Genomic DNA, 26,378 nt, shown 5'->3' on the forward strand with positions numbered 1-26,378 from the left:
TACGGCACTTCATCAGTATACAAAGCAGTCCAAAGTTTTATATCTTATCCATACAAACAACACTTATATTTCTCGGAAGATGCAGAATCCTTTCTTGAAATACGAAATTATATATATAAACCCCAATAAAGTCTTATTTTGAAGAAAATGCATACAATAGGCAGCATTAGGCACTAAAGCAATTATTTATAGCAGGAATGGGCGAAGTAGGTAAAATAAAATTGGCTTAAATTGAAACTGTAACCCCCATATAAACTTCAAAATTATATTTCTGATCATATATTTAATATTAAAGAATAGGCATTTTGCCTAACATCCGATCTCTAGTGATTAGTAAAGCTTCGTACTCGAAACGTTTTACGCGTATATTCATGTAAATGTTTAGTGACCGAAACTTATCTGTAAACATTTGAACGTTTTCATAAGCATTTAAGCATTTTAGTAAGTGTTTAAAAGCAATGTTTTGACGTTTACTAGGAAATATTATATAGCTCATTAAACGTTTGTTTACCGAAAGAGTTGATCTAAGCCCGCCCGCATAACAATCACGGTAATGTTGGTTGCATATACGCAAGGCGTTGTTAGACAACGAAAAACTTGCATTCATTTTGATCCCCCGTGATAGATGTCTGCACGGGCTCGGACCTACAAAACATACATCACTTCGCGCTCAGGTCGGGCTCAGGCCGTAAACTTTAAATAAACAACAATATTTTTCGGGTCGTTTCGGGCTTAATTTTGTAAATATTCTGCACGACGACATTTATCGGATAGTTCTTTCTGGAGAACTATTCAAACACATCTAAGTTTGTAACTTGAGACGCCCACACTAAAAATCTGATTATCATTCTGCAATTGAGAGTGAAGCCAACTGTAGTGGAGAGGAAAAACTAAAAGTAACAGAAATAAACATGATTAGCTTATCTGTGAGTGAAAGTTTGAGCAACCAGAGTGTGAATTCCATTCTTTTTCTTCACAGCAATGATGCTTTGAGGACTGACTGAGTGAGTTCAGTACACATTCATTTGCATAAGAATTTGCACACATTGATATTTTGTTTTTAATTATTTGGAGTTTCCATTTCATGAGAATTTATATAAATGAAATTAAATAAAATATTTAGTTTAACGTCCGACGATCATGCGTCGAGACTAAGGGAAACGGAATTTATATAAATGACCATTTCCTTTGGAGTATTCATACAGTTAGTAATAGTAGCGAATCCAGGGGGAGGCGATCGCCCTCCCCAGAAGAGGAAAGTTTTTTTTTTTTTAAATTTTATATATAAGTAAAACCTATCCCATAGTTTGGAGCTCTTTAAAAGTAGCTCTAAGTAGCAGTATTAAAACTCACCGTCCCCCCATAAGTCCGTCCTGGATCCGTCCCTGGTTAGTAAGTGTAAACGACAACCTTTATTTTGTAATTCTCTCTCAATCATGGAAGCAGGAAGGAAAGAACTGCAAAATTAAACCTCTCATTGTTGTAAATAACAACACAATTCTGCGTTAATTATTAAGTTTCTGTAATTCGGGATTAATTCGGGCTCACTTGATTATCACACAAATTCGGGCCACTGGAACATATTTCGGACTCGGGTCGGGCCTCACTTTATAAATTCACAGGCCGGGCCGGGCCAGGGCTAAAATTTCCAATCCGTGCAGACCTCTACTCCCTGAGCCGAAAATCGAAGAAAAAACGATTGATTCCTAAGCGACTAGATGTAATGAATATCTATGTGAGCAAAGTTTTATGACTGTAGGTAACATCTTTCTATACAAAGAGCTAATGACAGACACATAGACACATTTCATTATTAACAGAAATGAAATCAAATTTGGAGCGTATGTTTAGGACCATATAAATAAAATCATCTCAAAATTTGAAGATGTATGTTTGTACCAGAGATGGAGTGAGTCAACGGTCAAGATATGTGAGTGGATCAATGGGTTGTTGGTCAACAGGACGTGACCCCACTTCGACCCACCACCCATCTTGACCCACCATGACCCACTACGAAACACCGAGCTACTCTACTCAGTGCATTATAGATCAGTAACCTATCTTCTGAACACTGGTGAATTTATCTACATTTTACTTTCAAGGCCTCCATTTTTCTTTCTTTTTTGTTTGTTTGTTTCTATTTATTACCTGAAATGAGTTTAACCAAGTGAAAAAATAACTTCAGGCACTTTTGGATCTTGATATTAGTGACTGTAATAATAGCAATAGGACTTACTACTTGGCTTTCGAGAGAGTCGAATTTTACACGTCCCCCCCCCTCTTTCTTTACGTTGGTCTACTTTACCTTGATTTGACTTGACTTACCTTGACTTTCAAATTTCGTCCTATTTTCCACACAAAAGTATCTATATTTCAACAAGGAAATAATTATATATGATAATTAGACATCGGGTTTTTATGCAAGTGCATATTTAGTTTGCTTATATACATCACTGTTAAACTTTGTAGTGCTTTCTAACAACAACAATGCAGCTCAAATTTGAAGTTTTATAGTGCATATAAATGCATATTTCAAAGGTTAAAGCATATATTAATGCTTAGAGCATGTTCAGGATATTCTGTAAGTTTTTATTCTATAGTAGTTGAATATATCCATGCTTCGCGCGGGGGCTGATTTGGAAGTCAACGCCTGTGGGAATATCACCATTGATTTCAGCGACCGCGAAAACTATGGATTTGATACTAATATCGGTCATTTTGGGCTATTTTTTTCCGTGTCTCGTTATCCCTTCCCCCACTGACTCACGGCCCGCATACAATTGTAACTAAATTTGCAAGTTATCGTTCATGGAAGTGTCACCATTGATCTCAGCGACTGCGAAAACTATGGATTTGACACTAATATCGATCATTTTTGATTACTTGTACATAACTTCGGTGCTCAGAAAGAAAGAAAGGTTACACTCAACTCCAATCGCAGATATATCCAGGGGCCGGGAGCCCTAGACTCTTCAGTTTTTTTTAGTCTCAAAAATAATTGAAGCTGTTATTTATATATTTTTGAAAGTTTATTGTAAACTTATCACATATCTATTATAGTCTGGATTCTGGCTGACGCCCTAAGTTTTTCTCCTCCTAGATCCACCAGTATCCAACTCAATCCAATACAAAACAATTTCGTTTTAGACAGTTGGTTTCGTAAAACGTAGCCTCGGTACTGAAAACGATCTAATTTTATCCAAATCAGTGATTTTTTTTTTTTTTTTTTTTTTTTTAAGAAATGCTATTTAGACGATAATGGAGGTTACTTATCAAATGAGTGGACTAGTCACCTTCAAGACAGAGATTATACTCATATTCCTTTTCTCGGAGCCACGAAAAAGATATACAAATACAGAAATACGCCCGCGATTGTCGAAACGAAAAAGGGGTAAAAAATCTCAAGAAAGATGCATGGAACATTAAAGAAATCAAACAGATGCAAATCAAAGACTACGAAAAGGAAAAACTTTTTAATAATGTATGTTTATATATATATATATATATATATATATATATATATATATATATATATATATATATATATATATATATATATATATATATATATATATATATATATATATAATACAGCATAAGAAAAGGAAAAGGAAAATTAAAAAGAGAAAACGACGGGAAAAGGCTCTGAGACAAGAATAAATAAAGAAGATAGCTATAAGAAGAGTGGAATCTTAATAAAAATCGAGAAATATTTTATGAATGATCAGCATCACACCATCATTCCTACATTCTTTTTCTTTCAAAGCAGAAACTTTTTTTCCCCCTCGACAGCTACCTCCTCCCGTAAAGAAAGTAAAAAAAAAAGCCTTTTATTGTTATTGCACAGTCAGCAGCTGATGTAATCAAGAATTCTTTTCTTATGACCACCCACCCACCCACCTCCTGTCCTATCCAAACTGAATAGAACAAGCGTAGATAACGCACAGAATGCATGGCTCCCCGGTCTAGGCAACGACATCTTATAAAAGGCGAAAGAAGAAAATTTTCAGTGATAATAACAACTCTTTTCTTATCACTCATTTTAAAAATTCCCTGATTATTTCATACACTTTCATTAAGGTAGTACCGATCATGTTACATACCTATGCCCGCAGTCTCTGTTTTTCAGCTCACTGATCCATACAGACAAACTGTTCAAAGTTCTTCCTTAGTCTTACAATGATTTTAACAGTTTCATTTTATTTAGTTCATCTTTAAATGTTTTATACGTTATGAAAATTAAATTAAGTGTTACAATTGTGCGGGATTAAAGGGTGTGCCTTTCAAAAGAGATAACTAACTCATTTTATGGCTTATGCAATCCGGAGGTTCAATGCTCGCTTTCACAAAAGCTCTCCATGGACTTCTGTCCTTAGACAACTGGAATCCAGTTCCTATTTTGTATTCCTATTTCTGCGATATCATCTTAATATTATCCTTTCATCTGCGACTGGCTCCTCCTTTAATGGACATTTTCCGGTTGGATTTCCAATAATAATAATAATAATAATAATAATAATAATAATAATAATAATAATAATAATAATAATAATAACTTTGAAAGCGTTCCTACTTTCTTCCATTCTGGCTACATGACCTGACCACCTGAGTCTCTTAGATTTGATGATCCTAACAATGGTATAAATTATGTAGTGCCTCGTTAAAAAGTGTCCGCCATTCCCTATTCCCGTTCCTCTTGAGTCCAAATTCGTCTCAGGATTTTATTCTCAAATACTTCCACCCTACATTCTTCCCTCAGAATAAGGGCCATGTTTCGCAACCATACAGAACAGCAGCCATGATTATCGTTTTATATATTTTAAGCTTCAAATTCGTCGACAGAATTCGCGACGACAAAAGATTCTGAACTGAAAAGTAACACGAATTCCCTGCTTTCAGTTGACATTATATTTCTTCGTGGACATGATTTTGGTCTGTTAACATTGATCTTAGATATTTGAGAGTATCCACTTTGTACATAGAAAGTATTATGTGATATTTTAACGCATCCATAATTTGCAGTATTAACTATCAAGGAAAATTACCATGTATTTAGTTTTCTTTGCATTTACTTCTAAACTCGTGTCTCTGCAAGCGTCCAATAATGTCTCTGTATTTCTTTCTATTGCTCCCCTATCATACTCTATCAGATTTAAATCTGTATATACCATAACCTGGTGAATACAATTCAGCTCTATGTCCTGGTTGCTATCTTTAAGTTTCCTTACAGCGTACTCCAGAACAAAGTTAAATAATAATGGCAATAACGCATCTCCATATTTCAGGTCACTCTCGACGCGCAAGCTCATGGACAAGAATTTTCCTACTCAGATTTTAGTCCGGGACTTATTTAAATACACCTTAATTTAACTAGCTTTTTCGATATTCCAAATTCCGTAAGAATGTTGTACAACGTTTTCCGTCTACCGGGATATTGTATTTCCACTTCTTTACGGGTATTTGTCAAATGGTTAATATCTGATCAATAGTTGATAGACTTAGCCTAAATCCGCACTAAAAATCTCCAAATCGCAAACTCTGTTTTATTTTTTACAGAACCCGAAAACTGACAACGGGGGTAATATTTCCTAAGAAAATTTTACTTTGCAGCAAATTTTTGGATATAAATCTAAACTAGGGATGCGCACGAGACGAGTCGAGACAGGATTTTTCTAACAAAATTCGAGTCGAGACTCGATTCTTCCAATAGAGAAATATACATTTTTCGAGTCGAGACATCACTTTCACAGCACATTTTCGAGACAAAACAGCCACAAATCTTGTCTCGTGCGCATCCCTAAAACAATTCCACAGTGAGCGTCGCTTCTTAAAATATTATATAAAATTATATTAATTAATGTGTCTTATAACCTGACTTGCTCTTTGAGGTAACCAAGAAAAGAACATGGTTCAAGGAATATGTTTAACTGCCTCTCCCATCGGGAATCGAAGCCGGGACCGCTCGCACTAAAGGTGAGAGCGTTAGCGAGTACGGTACGCGCGGCCACTATGTTCTAAAATAGTCAAGAGGTGGCAATTTTGATTAAAAAATAATGTCACATCAGGAATCGAATACGTGAGTATTGGAACTCGAGTAATGGACATCATTACGAAATTCTGTTCAATAGTATATCTACTATAGAACTGATATTACCTTTGCGGGATCTAGATCACCGGATCTCAGACGCAACACCTAGACCCGGACAAAAATCGTGATCTGGGTGACCCAGGCTATCATTGCTAGGTACAGTCTTCCATGTAACTGCTACACTACAGTATTAACGATAAGTAGAACTTCGTTCGAACACCTATATATTTGTTTCATAGAATTATCTAGCCACTATCAATATACACAGAGTGAAATTGTGAAATTATTATTATTATTATTATTATTATTATTATTATTATTATTATTATTTGCATAACGAGCGCTAAAGCAATAAGTAATTATGACCTCGCGTGACTAGCTAGTTTGTGTTTAAATCATATTACGTAATAGCTCGTAATAACATCTGAATGACTATCCCTGGGGACTTAACACATCAACACATAGTCCAGAAGGAAAACTGCCTGCTATTGTCTTCAGACTGGTGTATGAGGCTTCACTCAAAGCAGTGTTCGAGCCTTAATTTCTCATAGAATAATCTTGAACGAAATCACGAAATCAATGCAAGAATTCTTTTTGAACAGCTCAACATTTTTTTTAATGGATTTTTCTGACTACGTACTACAGACGTTATTATGCTCCAACAAGTTAAGTGCTGTTTAGTGCAAATGCCTACAGGAACAAAACAGGTCGATGAGAATGAAGGAGAGAGAGAGAGAGAGGAAGGAATATAGCTATCCAACCTGCAAGTTCTGCAACTGGCAAACGCAGGTGTAAAGCGGCTTTTGAACTTGTAGGATAAGCTGTTCTACACAAGCTGGAGGCATTCACAGCAATAAAACTGTACGCCCGCGTACAGATTTTTTGCTTTCTATAATGGGAGACCTTTATAGATACAGCCGGAATGCATCTGACAGGTTTTGGGTTCAGAACTTTTTTTTTTTTTTTTTTTTTTTTTTTTTTTTTTTTTTTTTTTTTTTTAATGTACACTGTGCTCACACGTAGGAAGTAGAGCATAGATTAAAAACATCTTCAAGGGCGCAAGAAATTACAAGAATATGAATGAGACAGTATCCAATTCAAGATCCAGATAAAAGTTTATCCTCTATCATGAGAAAGCAATATTTCCGCTCTTCTTATTTCTTTTGTTGCTTTTCGAAAACTATAAGAAATGAAATGATATGAAATCTTGAAGTGTTATGTCCTACGGTTATGCCGGCTAGGATAAGGAGACGATGAGTATGAGAAATGAATGAAATGGTGGAATGAAGAAAGTGGGAGGAAACGGGATAACCCCGAGAATACCCACGAGCACGATGTTTGTCCACCACAAAGTCCACATGGCGCGAGCTGGGATCGAACAAGGGACCCCAAGCAACGGAGGTGAACAATCTACCACTGAGACACCGCGCCCCCCAAGACTAAAAATGAGGTGCGAACAGGAGAAAAATACGGTATTCCATCATAAAAAGTGTTTTACTGTTTGTATTGCTCGGGGGTTCAAAGTCAGTAATCAAGGAATATGAAAGCTATGACCAAAACAAAGAATATGAAAGCTTTATTTATATATATAAAATAAGAAATTTTCCTCTTCTGGAGGGGGGCGATCGCCCCGATCGACCCCCTGGATCCGCCCCTGACTGAGACTTACGCTAAATAAAATAATATAAAACAAATTGTACTTACAGACATTCGGTATCAAATTTCTTGTCCCCAAAGAAAGAATCTCTAAAAGTTAATATCGGGCAATTCATTGTGCTCATCAAGTTACACAAGCACAACAACGCTTACGCAGTCAGACTGGATATAAAACTAAGTGGACAATCACAATTGAATCAACATTTTTGCTCAGAACTGCAGTGCAAAATTTGTAAATTTTACACACAAAACTGCACCAACACTAGCTTACACTGAAAACACTAATATCACAGACAACAATTATGTAACACATAAATACACATTTAAAAAAATCGCGTTATCAAAGTTGAAGCAACCGTCTACAGAGAAGTCTGCAGCGACATCTAAAAAAAAGTGCAAACAGGTCAAGTAAACCATAAGCGATAGCAAATTAAGGCACAGTTGTTGTGATATAAATTCCAAACACTACTGGTGTGAAATTATCTGCAGCCGGAACAGGATATGTATCCCGTTGCAATCTCTCATACAGCGTTCGTACGCTCTTGTTTAACATTATAACTTTTGTTTGTCATAGTTGTTCTGTTAGCACAAGATAAAAACAAGTATATAATGTGTATTATGTAAAACATCGACAATAATTTGCTACAGGGTTGCCAACTGTAGAATTATTGAGTTGAAATGTTTAACTTATTTGCGTGTTTCTGTCTAGTACAGTGAAGCCACGACTACCTGGGGAATTGAGTGGCAAGGGCACTACGGATAACGGAAACCGCGGATAACTCGAAAAAAAAAAAAAAAAAAAAAAAGACTAAAAATGAAAATGAAAAAAATGAAATCTTTAGGTTTTACGTTCCACGGTTATGCCGGTTAGGCTAAAGGAGACGGTGATGATGAGAAATGAATGAAATGGTGGAATGAAGAAAGTGGGAGGAAACGGGAGAACCCTGAGAAAACCCACGAGCACGATGTTTGTCCACCACAAAGTCCACATGGCGCGAGTTGGGATCGAACCAAGGGCCCCAAGCACTGGAGGTGAACGCTCTACCACTGAGCCACCGCGCCCCCCAAGACTAAAAATGAGGTGTGAACAGGAGAAAAATACGGTATTCCATCATAAAAAGTGTTTTACTGTTTGTATTGCTCGGGGGGTCAAAGTCAGTAATCAAGGAATATGAAAGCTATGACCAAAACAAAGAACAGCGAAAGGCTGTTTTATGGAATCGATTTAGCGTTCTAAGAATAGGTACCAATTTTTGTCTTAACCCTCTATTCAAATCGGAAGTGTGATGGAAATCAAATCACTACTACCCGTTTTAACGTTAATCCATATAAAGCAAAAACGGCAATAGATAGCGAGAAATTGTTTCTTACAATCGATTAAGTGTGACAAGAAATACATTTCATGCCCATCTTTAACTCTCACCTAAAAACGGAAGTGAAAGAAATCCACAACTTCCGGTTTCAAAATAATGATCGAGATAGAGCAAAAATGACTGCAACATGGAATACTGGCATTCTGGTAAGAGCATTATTTTTTCTTTCATATAGTATTGTGAGCACTAATTTTTCATTTATGTGGTAATGTCAGCACTCTTTTTTGGGGGGGGGGGCATGTGTACAGACCTGTAGTTAGCCCGATTTCTTAGAGGGGGCTGAAATGAATACTAATGGTTTTGTCAATGTCCCCTTAAGGAAAGCCACAGAACTGTTATGTATTTATGAAATCCGTAACATAGCTGTAACTCATTTGACAAAGGATATAGTTATTATACTGACAAATACTACGATACACAAATTCAAGACTACGAAGGTTTGTTATTATTATACGAACACCTTTTTTTTAAATATATATATATATATATATATATATATATATATATATATATATATATATATATATATATATATATATAGGTATAACTAGCACATTCACACTGCATTTACACTTATGGAAAGCTACATGATCATTTCGATCACTTTTGTCACATTTTACGTAGGTTTCATTTCATTAGCGTCATAAATGATAAAATACTAAGCGCAAAGCACTTGTACTAGTATTTATTAATAGGAAAAAAAAAACTTACAGGAAAATAACACTTCGTATATCCTCTACCGTCCTAATGTCCACACCTGTGGACAAATTATTTTAGTGTTTTCTAGACACATCAATTCGCAGTTGGTACTACTGCTTGTCTTATTGTAATGTCTATGGATCACACAACGCAAGGGAGAAAATCAAGCAACTTTGCACGTCTATGGAATGAACTACAACAATGGGCAATACAATGAATAGAATAACACGATCATGTTTCCGACCTCCAGGTAATTATTGTTTGATATTTTGCTTAAATTTCTTTTTTAATGGTTTCTATTGTATTTGTATATTAAAATGATCATGTCAGAAGATATTTTTCCTAAAATAAATATATTCAATTCAACTGTTGACAAGCTGTAGCAAATGAAATAAATATGTCCACAAGTGTGGACATTGGGACTGTATTATTATTCTTCAAGGAGGCAGTATGTCCACGTATGTGGACATTAGGTCTGAGTTGTGTTTTTTTGTTTCGGAAATGTTGATCTTGCATGGAACCTAGACCAAATATTTCAAGCAATGTTTTTTTCCTGAATTCAAATGAATTAGCATTAAAAATTCTAGTGAAACTTATTATTACCATTTAGTACAATTAATATTTATGAATGTAGAAAAATACTATTCTGCAATACTTATCATTCCTACCATTATTTGTTGCAGGATCTTCCTGAATGTTCTTGAAAACTGACATCCCACTGAAGAATTTTAGAAAGTGTAGGATGACAGGATTCAGTCAGTAATTTTGATCTTATTAGGGGTAACTCAAACAAGGACAAGGACTATTATAAACTATTTGTCTCACATCAATGCTTCCAGTGATGAAGGTAGTGATAACTTATCGGAATTAACCCCATGATTAGGTCTACACGAAGATGCTTCTACAGCAGAGGATGGTGCCAAAAATATTTGTGATCTACAGACATTGTAACATTCTACACAAATTGTGCCTTACAGTAAACCCCGCCAGATGAAAGAACGTTGTGAGGCTGAAAAAAGGTAAGAATGTTGGAAGCAAATGACCTATCCAAGGAGGTTGGAATGAAAAGACTCTAAAATCTATTTTCCTAAATTTAATTATCCAGAGAGAAATCAAGAGGATAGGAAGGATTGGGGATCCTCAAAGAACTTTTAACAATATTCCAGCTAAGATAGACAGTATGTACAGATCACCCAACTCAACGCCACTGAAAAGTACAATGAAAACATGGGAAATGTGAATTTGATCACCGTCTTATCTTGCATTACCGTTCTTATCATCGAAGAATAAATGGACTGTTCGTGTTTTGGAATATTTCTTTGACGCGTCTGTTGTAAACAGTTGGTTGCAGTACAAAGATGACTGCAAGGTGTTTGGTGTCAGAAAACAAAATATTCTTGATCTCCACTATTTCACACTTCGCGCAACCCAATCTTTGATTCATTATGTTGACAATTCTGATGCACCAATACATTTCGTAGAGCAAGACGAAGAACCTCCAAGGTAAATACCAGTCTGACGTCCTGGAAACGTGCACTTGCCTACCTGAAGCAAGAAAAGTTGAAAATCTTCACTTGCCTAAAGTTATGGACTTAGTAAATGCAACTCGTTGCAGAAACGAGAAGTGAAGAAGAAAAACTAGAATTATGTGTACTTCTTGCAAAATATAGTTATGCATTCTAAAAGAACAGAACTGTTCCCTAGAATTTCCTTCTCCTTAAAGTTAAGGAAAAGATCTGCATCTTGAAATGTCTGAAGGTTTATAATAAGTGTGTTCCTTGATTTTGTTTTTTGTTATTGGCGAAGATTATTATTTTGTATTGTCGCTATTCATGTATTTTTTTTATTTCTTAACAGTATTTTCTTTTAGTTTCTTTTGGCAAAGAAAGCACTAAATGTACATTTTGAAATAATAAAAGCATAAGGTTTAAGAATTAATTGTTTTCTCAAAAGAAGATAAATTCTTCATTTGTCCACAGATGTGGACATTAATATTCATAGTAATAATGACCTAATGTCCACATATGTGGACATATTCCTTCAGCGCCACCTACACACTTACACTAAAAGTAACACTAAATTTTTGTATCATAGGCTCCAAAGGTTAAAGTTATGTAAGAAAAATATAATTAATCCTGTCATGCTGCTTTCAGGACTGAAGAGGATATAGGTCTACGTACAGTCGAAACTGTATAGGCTTATGTAAAGTACTGTATTCCTCCCCTTTTAAATTTGAATATTACCATTTTATAGCAATTTCAGGTGACAAGTAAGAATACACATTTCATGAGTCAGCATTTCATTCACAGCATACATTTAATCCTTTCACGCAGCATTTTCTTTTAGATCAAACTGATTTTTTTTTTTTTTTTTTTTTTTTTTTTTTTACAAAATTTGGAGTGGTCTCGGTGTAGGAAACACGGGATCTTTAAAAAAAAAAACATTAGTGCAAATAATATGGGGTATATGGGATATTTTATGGTGTTTGCATATAGGGTCTATGTAAAGTTGTGCGTTGACATCTGCAAAGTCCACTAAAACCAGATACAGCCAATAAAACGCGACGAAAGTCAGCGTACTTGCACTTTTGCACTCATTATACTTCTGTCTAACACAGAAAAAGTCAACAGTTCAAAACCTGTCCACCTAAACGAGCAAATAAAGCTCAAAAATAACAATATGGCGTAACTCTGCGTCAAGGATGTTATAAATAGAGGATCTACCCATGTGTATTTTCATCCTATTAAACCGATGAAGCCAAAAAACAACCGAGCATCGGCACGTCTGATTGGCTACTCTCGTTTCTGCCATCGTCTGATTAGCTACTTTCGTTTCCGCCATGATTGTTAGCTCAAAACATTGAAATCCTATTGGGTGGAGTGGGCAGAGTAGGGATGGCGAAACTGTGACGTGTGGCTTCAAGATTTTGTTGTAAGGGCAGATCCTCTATTTTATAAGATCCTTGCTCTGCGTGCGACAAGTAAGACAAAGTCCAACGCTGACTTACTATGACATCTAGCGGGAAATTCAGAACTCCATTAGTGAAAGGGCATCTTAGCTGATACGCAAAACTGCTTTTCTATGTCCGAACTAGAAACTACATGGTGCAACACAATCTCAAAGTAAACTTTGCATATATGCAAAGCTGCACGCTAAAGGGTTAATTTACCACCTCCCACAATGAATGGGACTACAGTTTACTTATGTTCGCAGTTAACGTTGTGGAAGATGGTGCAAATACACTTTGGAACGATCTGTTCCATCGTATTGTATGGTTCTCATAGTGCAATAAACAGGGTTTGAAATGAGTGAAACAGAAAATGCCAATGGGAAATGTTTGGTGCATCAATTTAGCAAGAAGTATAAAATTTTACGTAGGATTTTAGGATTTAGGAATTAGATTTCTGGGCTTGCGGCATCTTAGCCCGTCATGTATGAGGGATGACGTCAATCGGCGATCACACTATCCGAGGAAAGGGAAGGAAAGAAGCGGCCTGGAACCTATAATATTAGGTACCATTCCGGGATTTGTCTGGTGTAAATGAAGAAAACACAGGAAAAAGCTCTCAGAATGACTGGCCTGAAAAAGTATTTACAATTGTTTCGACCGAGTGTTCCCACGGGAATCGAACATGGGACCGCTCGAATTTTGCGCAGAAATAAGTAAATTGCATTTAATTTCGCACATAAAGTTGCAAGAATTTAAAATTTATTTTCAGTCAATTAAAAAATTTTCTCTAACGTTCTATTTTAAAAGGGTACAAAAAATAATTAACTGACGAGCACTGCCCGTTCTAGTCCCTCTCTGGCTACGGGTCTGCGTATGTTACAATTAGTGTCCATGTAGGTGGCGCTGGTTCTACGAAGGTATTCGCTCGCTAAGTTCAATTCTGCTCCCCATATGCGCTTGTGTTTTGTTTCGTTTCTTTCTTAACTGTAATTAAAAATAACTGATATAATTGTGCAACAATAGGACATCTCTAAGATTGTAATTACAAGTAACTCCCGACTGTTCCTAATGTAAAATGAATTCATGTTTGAAAACAGTGGTGATTTTTTCCCCTCAAGTAAGATGAAAGGTATGGACCATAACACTAAATTTTCTCGCTTCCCTTTTTTAATTAACCCTTTAGAGACGGGTGTGGCATATAAACACATCTGGACGGAGACGATGGATGCAGTTTATAAGCTTTATTTGTTTAATTTATTAAATAAGCTAGCTAAGATGCAATTTAGAGTGTCCAATTTTTCTTTTCTCTATAAAGAAAGACACACAAGAGTTAAATCTATGCTCCAGTTACCCCTGAAACATTTATTTAGGAAATATGACAAAATTATCGAGTATTTTGCGAAAACTTTATCCAAAGAAAACTAACCCTCAAAAGAGTAAACTGTTCTTTGTGGATATTTTAATTAGAAATTATTTATGCCATATTATAGAATGAAATGAAATATTTCAGTTTTACGACGACTAGGCTATAGGAGACAGTGATGATGAGAGGCGAATGCAATGGTGGAGTGAAGAAAGTGGGAGGAAACGGGAGAACCCAAAAAAACCCACGCATAGGGTGTTTACATCATATTATAGAGTTACTAATGAAATATAAATCGTTACGAGTCATTTTAACAAAATAGCAATATTGTAAATTTTCAACCTCCACCAACCATCTTAATTTTGAGAGTAGGATGAAAATTCGAACTGCCTCTCCCCGGTGAATCTAAAAAAAAGGTCCGGATATGTTGAAAGGTGTGTCCTGAGAGTGAGTATATAAACATCGAGACGAGAGGACAAGCATCCAAAAATACCTTTTTCGGCATGTAGGGGCCATGAAACGTGTAAATCAGTTGAAATCTCCAATTCGATCTCCCCCCATGGTCGCCATACCTCTCCTGTCATCGTCACCCGAAAGTAATAAAACAAGGAAAATATTGCGAATTGGCAACACTACTTACTTCAACTAAACATGGTGCACATATCGGATAAAGGAAGAAGGATGTGGAGTATTAAAAAGAAAAGAAAAGAAAAATAAACTAGTAACAACTAGTAAATAAGAGAACGGAAATCACGACCAGTATTATCAGTTCATGCTGTAATGATATTATACACACATGTGTCCTTCTTTCTGCTTTAAAATACACGTTTAATTATTTTAAGTTAATAATTGTCAGTAGGAGTGAACTACAATTTTAAAAGTACTGAGCGTAAATTAATAAGCAGTTTCCGAACCCCTCGGTTCACGAACAAATCAGTTTACGTGCACATTTTTTTGAATTTTGTGATATCCCCCCCTCCCCTCGCCCTACGAACAATATTTTGGGGTATGAACGCTCACAGACACATGCTTGTAGCCTACCCACAATTCTACATGCTTACAAGGAACGAACATGAACCTGTCATCCGGACATCCGAATCAAACCTAATCCATTCGATAGGGGATAACAAATGTTGTAAAAAGTTTTGAATTGATAGATGGAATAGATATGAGGAAAAAACTTGTATACCAATACACAATTTCCCCTCATACCTAGTCTGTCTATCAATACAAAACTTGGTACACACATTTCTTATCCCCTATAGTACTTTTGAGATACATTTGGATTGTGTGTCTTTACCCGGAGCCACTCCAGAGGGGTCCAAAGTTGATGGGAAGGATTTCTAGGGAGAATTTCTCGACATCCTCCCAATTTTCTGTGTCGAAGTACGTTATGGGCACCAATACATAGCACTTCTGGAAAGCTTGTTTCATGCTGAAGAGAATGAACTATAAACCACGACTTTTCAATGAACAGTGTTGATGCAATAGCTATTTCACTGCAAGTCTACGATTTTCTTTACACTAACGGGGTCAATGAACCGAAGGGACTTATTCCGTTGTCCATGGCACCTAATTTGTTGTGCATGAACATATCTTTATGTTTATCGAATGAACATGGTTTGATTCGAATGTCCGGGATGATATTTATGTCCGTTCCTTGTTAGTAGTGCATTTAACCGTAAACATCTGTCAGAGTGCATCATGAAACATGCTGCCATCTACTGTCGATACTCGAATCTTTGCGCTAGTCGTAATATCTATGAATAAAAGTACTGATAAGTGAGTCGAGGAGGAAACAATCCACCATCCATACTTTTATCCATTAAGGAGATACTATAAACCAAGGTGACCAGAAATTTTACTTTCCAAAACGGGACACACATGAATCGGCGACGGGGGCGGGAATAATATTATATATATATATATATATATATATATAATGACTTCCACATTGCATTTTGGGACTCAGCAGTATTTTCAATTTACAAAATACACAAGTAAGAATGATAACACAGCGTTTCTAACTTAAGTACAACCCAACAATACTTTTAACTACTTGAACACTCAGAATTCCAACTCAATTTCCACTTCAACCAGAGAATACTCAATTCCCATTTGAACATTCAAAAGTTCCAGACACACCTGAACCTTCCCAATGAATGTTGGTACGGAAGAGTGTAGAATTTGCATTGACCATTTATATCTTGAATAATAATTACTTGACACCTGGGTCATTTTTGCTTAAAAACAGAACATTTAGGCGTCCCGTTTGAGAATCAGATAAAACGGGACAACGGTGAAAAAAGGGACTGTCCCGGCTGAAACGGGACGTCTGGTAACCTTGACTACAAACTCAAATCATCATACACCGTGGTGCTCCTTCATAACCGAGTGCCAAGCGCTTTTTTTTTTTTTTTTTGTGCGCGTGATCCTGCGTTTCATTTCCAGTGGAAGTACAAATGTGAGTAGTGATTTGAATCTCACGAACGAGGGTACTTTGATAAATTGCCTGCCTGATACTGAAAGATCGCTCCATTGGTAATAAGCCGTTCATGGGGTACAGTGCCATCTACGGAAGAAATAATGTATCAGATTCAATCGTCCAGCTGTGTCAGGTCGTTTGGAGATATTTGAGCTGTGCGTTGAGCTTGCATGCCGAATGAATTTGCTCCAGTTTACACAGCTGATGCTGCTATGGTTGCACCGAAGCGTTCAAGAAGATTAACCATCCACTCTAAAGCCCATATTTAGCACTTAAGCCTAAGAAACAATAGCCTGTGGACTGGTGCATTGTCATGCAATATGCGAGCTCAACGCACAGCGATTGATTTAATGACTATTTGCAACGAACTGACGTAGCTAGACAGTTGAAACTGATACATTTTTACTTTCATAGATGGCACTGTATGTCATGAACGTTTTGTTACCAGCAGCATGATGTTTCAATGTCAGGCCGGACACGTTTGGAAATACCCTCGCACCAGGCCCGTATCCAGGGGGGTCTAGGGGGCCGGCCCCTCCTAAATTTTTGCACCTCCCCCTAAAATTTTCACGGTAGGCTTGCAAATGAACTATAATATGGTGAACTATAATATTTTTGGATCGGGCCCCCGCAACTGTAGCCGGCCCCCCCTACATTTTTGGGCTGGCTACCGGCCTGCCTTGCACGTCCCGTCCCATAAATTCAAGAGGTCGAAGAATTATAAGTGTTAAAGTTGTTTTAATGTAATAGATATATCTTCTACCAAATACTGTATATCACACACAAAACAACAGATAAATGACAAAAAACATATTCAAGTTGAAAGCCAATTTCAGTAATACTCGCCTTCGCTCAAATTTACGATTAATTAGTTAGCTTGAGCTCAATGGTACTACTCGAGTTTTCAAGTCTAAACCTTCGGATACACGAGTACGGAATTCTCTACTAGTACGTGAAACCGAGAACGACTTTTAAAAATGTAAATAACAGTCAGCAATCATGTATAACTGTTTTCAATGTCATATCTCTTCCTATACTCTACAACATACATTTATGATAAGCACAAAAATAGAATAACTGTGAGTCATAAGAAAAAAGGTAATATTTTCACATTTAAGCCTAATTTTTTCTTCCTATGCAGAACCTCAGTCACTGATAATACAGTCCTGAATGGAGATAAAAGCTAACAGGAGGGTATATATATATATATATATATATATATATATATATATATATATATTAGTACGTTTCAAAAATAACACCGACAACGTTTGGGAGGTGGTTCCTGACACCAAGATAAGATAAAAAGTATAGACGAACCTGGGTGCACAAATGCTTCCTTTCGGAGTTATAGGTTGCCGAAAACAAACAAACAAAAAAGAACTTAGGCCTATAGCTCCAAAAACAATGGAACCCACCGTAGTCGGGTCAAAACTTTACCACAGAACTAATATGTGCGCTGTCCAAAAATACGTTTCAGAATCTATTCAAAAATACATGCAACAATTTTTATAGAGGCAGTTTGGCTACAGGCATATAATTTGAAGTACTAACGAACTACCTTTATAAAAATTGTTGCGGAAGTACCAAGGATTGTGAAACTTGGGTATTTGGATAGGGTACATACTAGTTCCAAAACGGTAGGTCCCATAGTTTTGGAGCTATAAACCTTTAAAGTTCACTTTTCATGTTTTCGGTAGCTTTGAACTCCGCAAGGAAGCATTTGTGCTCCCAGGTTGGTCTAAACTTTTTGTCTTATCTGGTTGTTCTCGGTGTTGTTTTGAAACACCTTGTATATATATTTACATGTAAGATTAGGCCTATAAACTTTCATTCGTATGTGAAACCTAAATTTTTTACCTGGCATCAGTAAAGTTAAAAGAAGGTAATATTTTTTGCACTAGTAATTAATTTCATTCTACTTTACTAACGCGCCATTTCATTAAAAATTAAAAAATACACAAAGAGCGTTCAAAACGTTTTGCACTCTTTTAACAGTAACACTAGGACCATGAAATTTTGTATGCATGTATCTGTGTTCTTTATGCTGAAGTTGAGTAGTAAATTTTCTTCCTCTATTTACAGATACGTCCACAACGGAGAAGGAAGTAGACAGTCGCATCCGTCAATGATCGGCCATTGAATTCCTGCACAAGACCGGCAATTACTCAGCCACATCTATTCGATACAAGTTGTTTCGTGCATATGAGGTTGAGACTTTGAACCGTAGCAATATCCAGTAATGGGTACAAAGGTTTCACAGTGGTGATTTCAGTTTGCTGGACCAATATAGTACGGTAGACCATCAATTGCAGTGAACAACGTTAACAAAGATCACATTAACAAATGTGTAACCACATGACAGCTTGTTGAAGCGACTGGGTTATCTGTGGGTAGTATTCTAACATTGATACAGTTTTTAAGTTGCAAGAAATTTTGTGTCCATTAGGTGCTACACCTGCTCATAAGCGAACACAAACGAATCCACTCTGTCAATCACACACACACAGCAGAAAATAAGATGTATGAGATGAGAAGTGGTTCCTCAACCCCGTTATAGTCCGAACCTGGTCCCGCCTGATTTTTTTTTCTATTTGGTCGTCTGAAAGCCCACCTTCATAGTAGGGAGTGACCAAGAACTCATTGTGTGTGTGAAACAGTGGTGTATTAGTCAGCATCCAGAGTTTTACCAAAGTGCATTTACGGCCTCGAAAGAACTAATGTGTCACTGCAGATGGAGGCAAGGGCGGATCCAGGACGGACTTCTGGGGGTTTGGGGGGTTGGAATACTGCTACTTTTAAGAGGTCCAAACTCTGGGATTTGTTTTATTTATATATAAAAAATAAGAAAGTTTCCTCTTCTGTGGGGGAATCACCCCCCTGGATCCGCCACTGGATGGAGGGTACATTGAGTAACATGCGCATATCCATGAAGGCAACAAATACACGCACACAAAATTTCATGGTCCTAGCGTAACTATTAAAAAAAATTATGGACCATTGTGCATTATATATATATAATCACTGTAAAAGGAGATTAGGGTAGGGGGGAACTGAAATATATACAAACATTTGAAACAAATACTCATATCTACTTATTCTATACTATATAAAACACCATGACCATTCTCAATTGGTTATTCATAAAATTCAGAATATACACTTTTCTTTTAAAATGATTTCCTGTGAAATTTCACATCTATTACAGTAATAGTGAATGAAAGCACAACAATATGTTTGTAGTAGTGCTGAGTTCAATGTATCACTTTTTAATTTTTTTTTACTGTAAATAATGTCCTAGTTGAAACTTTCTATTTTAAAAAAATATAAGTCATCTTCGTTTTTGTTTTGGTTTGTGCACTCTGTCACCACCGAGGCTATGCAAGAACAAGCCCATGCAAATTTATATTCAATTCTATACAGTATGTTCTTGTTAGTTAGGGATGCGCTCGAGTCGAGACACTCTTTGTAAAATTCGAGACGAGTCGAGACAAACGTATTTCTCGACTCGAATTTTCGAGTCGAGACTCGAGTCGAGTCGAGACAGCTGGTAAAAATCTCGACTCGACTCGAATGTCTCGAAAATCTTTCTATAATTTTTAATAATATTTTGAAGAAAGTACTCGCTCAGAAACACTCGGCACGAGAATTTCGGAAACTGCAGGACTTGTCAGGTGTTTGAAGAGTGCTGTGGTGATTGTCTTCAACAAGTGGCGAAACCAAGAGGAAAAGACGTCCAAATGTCGAGGGGTTGGGCGCCCCCTACTTCATTGAAGATGAAGAGAATAAGAACGAGGACAGAAAAAGAGAAAGAGAGCACTGACCGTTGGGAATTATCCCTTGTTGAAGCGATGGTTGGAGTAATAAAACCAGTTAGTATTTCCGCTGTTGTATTGTTGATTTCACAGAAATGTTCAAAAATAAGCAAAACGTGACTCTGCACAAGATGTTTACTTACCCATAGTTTTATTATTGTCAACTGAACCCTGAGTGTCTAGCAGCCCATACACGTAAACACATGCCTGAAGAAACAGCCCGACTTGTATGAAAAATGATAAAACCACAGGCAAGTTGATCGTGTATGGCCTCGTTCATTCATGTTGAAAGTTTTCAAAATCTTCTGAAAACATGCTTGATGTTTTTGCCGTTCTGCATGCATGTTTACCGTGTATGGGCTCGTTCATGCAAGGTGGCTGTTTTATATTTAGGTCCGCCAATCACGACAGCGGAAGAAATCACGTGAGTCTCTCCTCCGTCGCATGCCAAGGTCGTGCAGTTGCAGAAAGAAAAAGCACGCGTTTCCTCGTCCTCCACATTTCTCAAACTACTTTCAGTATGTTGGACAGCACGTTGGTACGTGTGTGGGCAAAAAATTCTTTCAAGATGCATGATGAAAGAAACCTTTCATACATGTTGGTAATGCAAGTGCGTGCGTCTATGGCGCGCTTCTGGGATGTTTCTGTCCCTTCTCACTTTACAACTTGAGAGGGGAGGGGGTATTATCACCAGGGTACCACTAGTAGTACACCGCTAAAAGAAATGCTTTAGTGCTGCATCGGAAGCGGCATGTTGTGTATATATTTCTTAAAATGTTATCCATTCATAAAGTATAAATTCCCCCACCCTCCCCTCATTCTGTTTCCAATACAGAGAACCGACTCTTTAAATGAAGAACGAACCCTGAACCTTCCCGAAAATGCTAAAATGATTGATGCGTACAAATAAGAAATCTGTGGATGAATCAGAAAATGCAGATACATGAGAAGATACTTGATGCAGTGCAGTCCAACACATGTAAATAAATTTGAAGTGTTCATATTTGTGTATGTATACGTGTGTATGTGCTTGTTTCTGAGTATTTATATGCGCGTGTGTCTCGTAATTGTTATATTAATATCTACTGGATTAAGTGAAAGTATAAAATGGATTTGATGACTGCCAAATTGACGTCACATTGATAAGTCATTATTTTTTAATATTAATAATATTAAATTAGATTATAGTTTAGCGTCGTTTTTAGGAGCAAAGCTCTACAAGACGTGAACGTACAGTTTAATGTCGGATTTAAAACACATGAGCTCCTACCATGAATCAAACCTCGTTCGAGAAAGGCGCATCGCTAACAACATAGCAACGGGGAGCTAAACATTTAGTAATAGTCTATGTATATTAAGTTGTAAAATTATATTCGTTTAATTTTCACTAATATAATCTTCACAATGTAAAGCATTCGCTAGACACGTTATCTTGTTTAAAAACAAAAAGCCTATCTCTTATGTTTCCGTCTCGGGGTTGGACTGCGGGATAATAGAAATCCGAAAGAGTTGTTTTTATTATATTTTGTACAGTAGATCTTCTCCTTCATAATCTCCGTGTTTGATAAGAATGAACCTCCCTGGCTCACGAAAATGTATACGTAATATAACAAACCATGAACATTAAATGCCAGACTAATATAGCAAACATTGAAGATGTTCCCCTAGAAAATTTTCTTCGGCCTTCCATGTCTGGAGGTACACAATTTCGCAACTTAGTGGATACGATGTGGATGTATTCAAAGTCTACTGATTTACCCATAAAATTTAAATTTTATAAAAATATTCTCAGTGAATACTAACCTGAGGAGAACTATTTTTAATTCGATCGCTAGAGGAGTTTTTTTTTCTCACCAGGTCTCATAATCGTCCGGCACGAAAACTGAAGTTTCTACAAGTGTTTCCCCAGCACTTTTTTTTTTTTTTGAGAAAGGGGTCCTCCAGGAGCGTTATTTATGGGGTAATTCCTGCGTTTGTTATATACATATATAGATATAAATATAGATATACTGTATACATATAAAGATAAGTAGGAGCGGGTCTTTAAAATTAGTTCGGAAAGATAATATGAAAATCTGGTATAATTTCCAAGAATCTGTCTAGTCTAATATAAATAAAATAAACAGTTTGTTTGTGAGTTTGTCTGTCTGTATGCGGCCTGGGGACCAGACGAGTGGACCGAGAGTTACCAAATTTTGGTCAGGGGTACCTTGGCCTAGGCCCGAGATCAAGACGAAAAGTTGTTTTCAAATTTCGAACCAGGGGAGTCTCATGGGGAGGCGTTTACCGGAACCGGCTTGGGAACCAGACAAATTGACCGAGAGTTACCAAATTTTAGTCACGAATACCTTGGTCCAGGCTCCAGACCAGAGTTAAACGATTTTGTCAAAATTCGAACCAGGGGGGTCTCAGGGGTTGTTTACCGGGACATGTAAAAGTAGTAGAAAATAACAGATATGAGTGTTGAATTCATGGTTTTCGCGGTCGCTGAAATCAATGGTGAAACTCCGATCGCATTAACTTCCAAATTCATGCTATGCGGCACCGGGTCGGGGGTCAACGGGAAGGGGGAGTTGAGATATCGAGACACATAAAAGTAATCCACAATGACCGATATTAGTGTCAAATCCATAGTTTTCGCGGTCTCTGAGATCAATAGTGACACTTCCATTAGCGATGATTTGCAAATTCAGCTACAATCGCATGTGGGCCGGGAGTCAGCGGGGAGGGGGGAAAACCGAGACAAGTAAAAGTAATCCAAAATGACCGATATTAGTGTCAAATCCATACTTTCGCGGTTGCTGAGATGAATGGTGACACTTTCATTAGTGATCACTTGCAAATTCAGCTACCATTGTATGCGGGCCGGGAGTAAGCGGGGGCGGGGATACCGAAACATGTAAAAGTAATACAAAATGACCAATATTAGTGTCAAATCCATAGTTTTCGTGATCGCTGAGAACAATGGTGACACTTCCATTAGCGATATTTGCAAATTCAGATACCATTGTATGCGGGCCGAGAATCAGCGGGGGGGGGGGGATATACCGAGAGATGTAAAAGTAATCCACAATGACCGATATTAGTGTCAAATCCATAGTTTTTGCGATCGCTGAGATGAATGGTGACACTTTCATTAGTGATCACTTGCTAATTCAGCTACCATTGTATGTGGGCCGGGAGTCAGCGGGGGGGGGGAGGGATACCGAAACATGTAAAAGTAATACAAAATGACCGATATTAGTGTCAAATCCATAGTTTTCGCGGTTGCTGAGATGAATGGTGACACTTTCATTAGTGATCACTTGCAAATTCAGCTACCATTGTATGTGGGCCGGGAGTCAGCGGGGGGTGGGGATACCGAAACATGTAAAAGTAATTCACAATGACCGATATTAGTGTCAAATCCATAGTTTTCGCGGTCGCTGAGATGAATGGTGACACTTTCATTAGTGATCACTTGCTAATTCAGCTACCATTGTATGTGGGCCGGGAGTCAGCGGGGGGTGGGGATACCGAAACATGTAAAAGTAATCCACAATGACCGATATTAGTGTCAAATCCATAGTTTTCGCAGTCGCTGAGATGAATGGTGACACTTTCATTAGTGATCACTTGCAAATTCAGCTACCATTGTATGCGGACCGAGAATCAGCAGGGAGGGGAGGATATACCGAGACATGTAAAAGTAATCCAAAATGATCGATTTAGTCTCAGATCCATAGTTTTCGCGGTCGCGGAAATGAGGGTAATACTTCCACAGGCCTTGACTTCCATGCGAAGAATGGGTATATTTATCTAATATATATCTACATCTATCTATCTATCTATCTATCTATCTATCTATATATATATATATATATATATATATATATATATATATATATATATATATATATATTGATCAAAAAAATTAGGGAATCAGATGAAAACACATGTAAAACTTCTTACGAATAATGTGAGAACACTGTATCTTGTCCAGTTCAGATTAAAATCCTGAAGGCCCAACGTGCAAACGAACCGTTTGAAACATCTGTGCACGTGATCAGTGACGTGGCGCTAACAGATATCATTTTGTAGTGTGGCGCTGCCAATACATTCCAGCTCCAGGATACCTTTGTTTTCATTGTGTTTAGTGCGTCACAAATCTACGTAGTAAAATTGCGCAACAACGTGATTTGCCAGAATCGTTGGCATGGCGAGCTGTCGGCAGGTTGGAAGCTGGTCAGTTACAGCGGGAGGTGTCACATGCCATAGGAGTGGCACAAAGTGTGATTTCCCGATTGTGGAATCGATTACAAACAACTTGAAGTGTTCGAAGAAGACAAAGACAGAGCCGTCCACTAGCAACCAAAGCCAGAGACGATCGTTATCTCTTGTTAACAGCCCGTCAAAACCGGCGTCAGAATACAACTCTGCTCCCGCAAGCCTTCCGAACAACAACATGACGCACAATATCCATTCAAACGGTCCGCAATCGCCTTCGAGAAGGTGGTCTCTACGCACGTAGGCCTATGGTGTGTGTCCCATTAACTGCACGACACCGTGTTGATCGAAGAGCGAAGGTAGAGGAACATCGTGGGTTGGGGCGCAATGAATGGGGCAATGTTTTGTTCTCTGACGAATCTCGATTCAGTGTGGAGCCTGATAATCGACGTGTTTTCATCTGGAGAGATTGTGGAACACGACAGAATCCCATGTTTGTGCGAGAAAGATCCCAGTATCATGGTGGTGGACTGATGGTGTGGGCAGGAATCAGCATTGGTGAGCGTACTGAGCTCCACATCATCCGAAATGGCTCTTTGACGGCTCTCAGATATAGGGATGAGGTTATGAAAACTCTTGCTCATCCCTATGCTGGTGCCATTGGTGATTCGTTCCTTTTCATGGATGACAATACTCGTCCTCACAGAGCTCGGTTAGTGGATGAGATGCTGGATGCTGAGGGTATCGCTCGGATGAAGTGGCCAGCATGTTCTCCGGATCTCATTCCAATTGAGCATGTCTGGGGTATGCATGGCAGACGAATTGCCGCTAGGCCAGTAAATCCATTAACCATTCCAGAGCTGGAAGTCGCTCTTCTGGATGAGTGGCACAACATTCCCCAAGAACTCATCGATAATCTGATTGAATCCATGCCACGCAGGTGCGAGGCTCTGTTGGCTATTCGAAGTGATCATATGACATATTAAGGAACAATTAGTGTTGTTGCCTTGCCTGTTTGTGAGCAGTTCGAGAGGTACACACATAACCGTCTTGTGTCATGAGCCATGTGAACAAGGTTTTCCGTGCCCCAACACCAGTATGTGCCCCATTTTTCTAGTGTATCTTAAAGCATTCCTTTTTGTAAGATATATATGAGTCAAACACGAGCTTATTCATACACTATCTTAAGGTCTTGTGTGATGTTTCAGCTGAACCCCTAATTTTTTTGAGAATTATATACAGTATAGTGGCGGATCCAGGATATGATCAAGGGAGGGGCTAAACCATAGTTTGCAGTTTTATCCAGTGTAAAGCAGGATTGAAGCCCATTTTATGCAGTGTATACTTGAGTGTGAAGAGAGGGGGGCAATAGCCCCCTTGGATCCGCCTCTGTGTGTATATATGTATATATATCTACCTATATATACATACATGATCGAAAATGGCCTCGAATCCATACTCGCTGAGATGAACAGAAGATGCCGTTTAAATCCACAAATTCAGCCCCATTGGTACTCTAAGGGGGATGGTGACATGTAAAGATAATTGAAAATTATCGGTATTAATGTCAAATTCATAGTTTTGGGGCTTCACAACTTCATTGGGGACAGTTTTGGTGCCCTTTGCGTCCAAAATGAAACGTATTCTCCCCGTGCGAAGAACGGATATTCTGCTAGTCTGTAATAATAACTAACGGAAGTTTCACTTAATATATTTCTCGCTGCTCAAATTTACTCACTTGTG

The 26,378-nt window shown here is 37.7% G+C and overlaps 1 protein-coding gene across 1 annotated transcript in view; it reads right to left on the reverse strand.

Moving 5' to 3' along the window:
* The window catches only part of rdgA (retinal degeneration A), a gene marked incomplete in the record, with an annotated part of 666,123 nt that overhangs the window by 617,998 nt on the left and 21,747 nt on the right, over positions 1 to 26,378 (reverse strand).

Source organism: Thermobia domestica, chromosome 14 (assembly GCF_964235325.1).
Source record: "Thermobia domestica chromosome 14, izTheDome1.hap1.1, whole genome shotgun sequence".
NCBI classification, from domain to species: Eukaryota; Metazoa; Arthropoda; class Insecta; order Zygentoma; family Lepismatidae; genus Thermobia; species Thermobia domestica.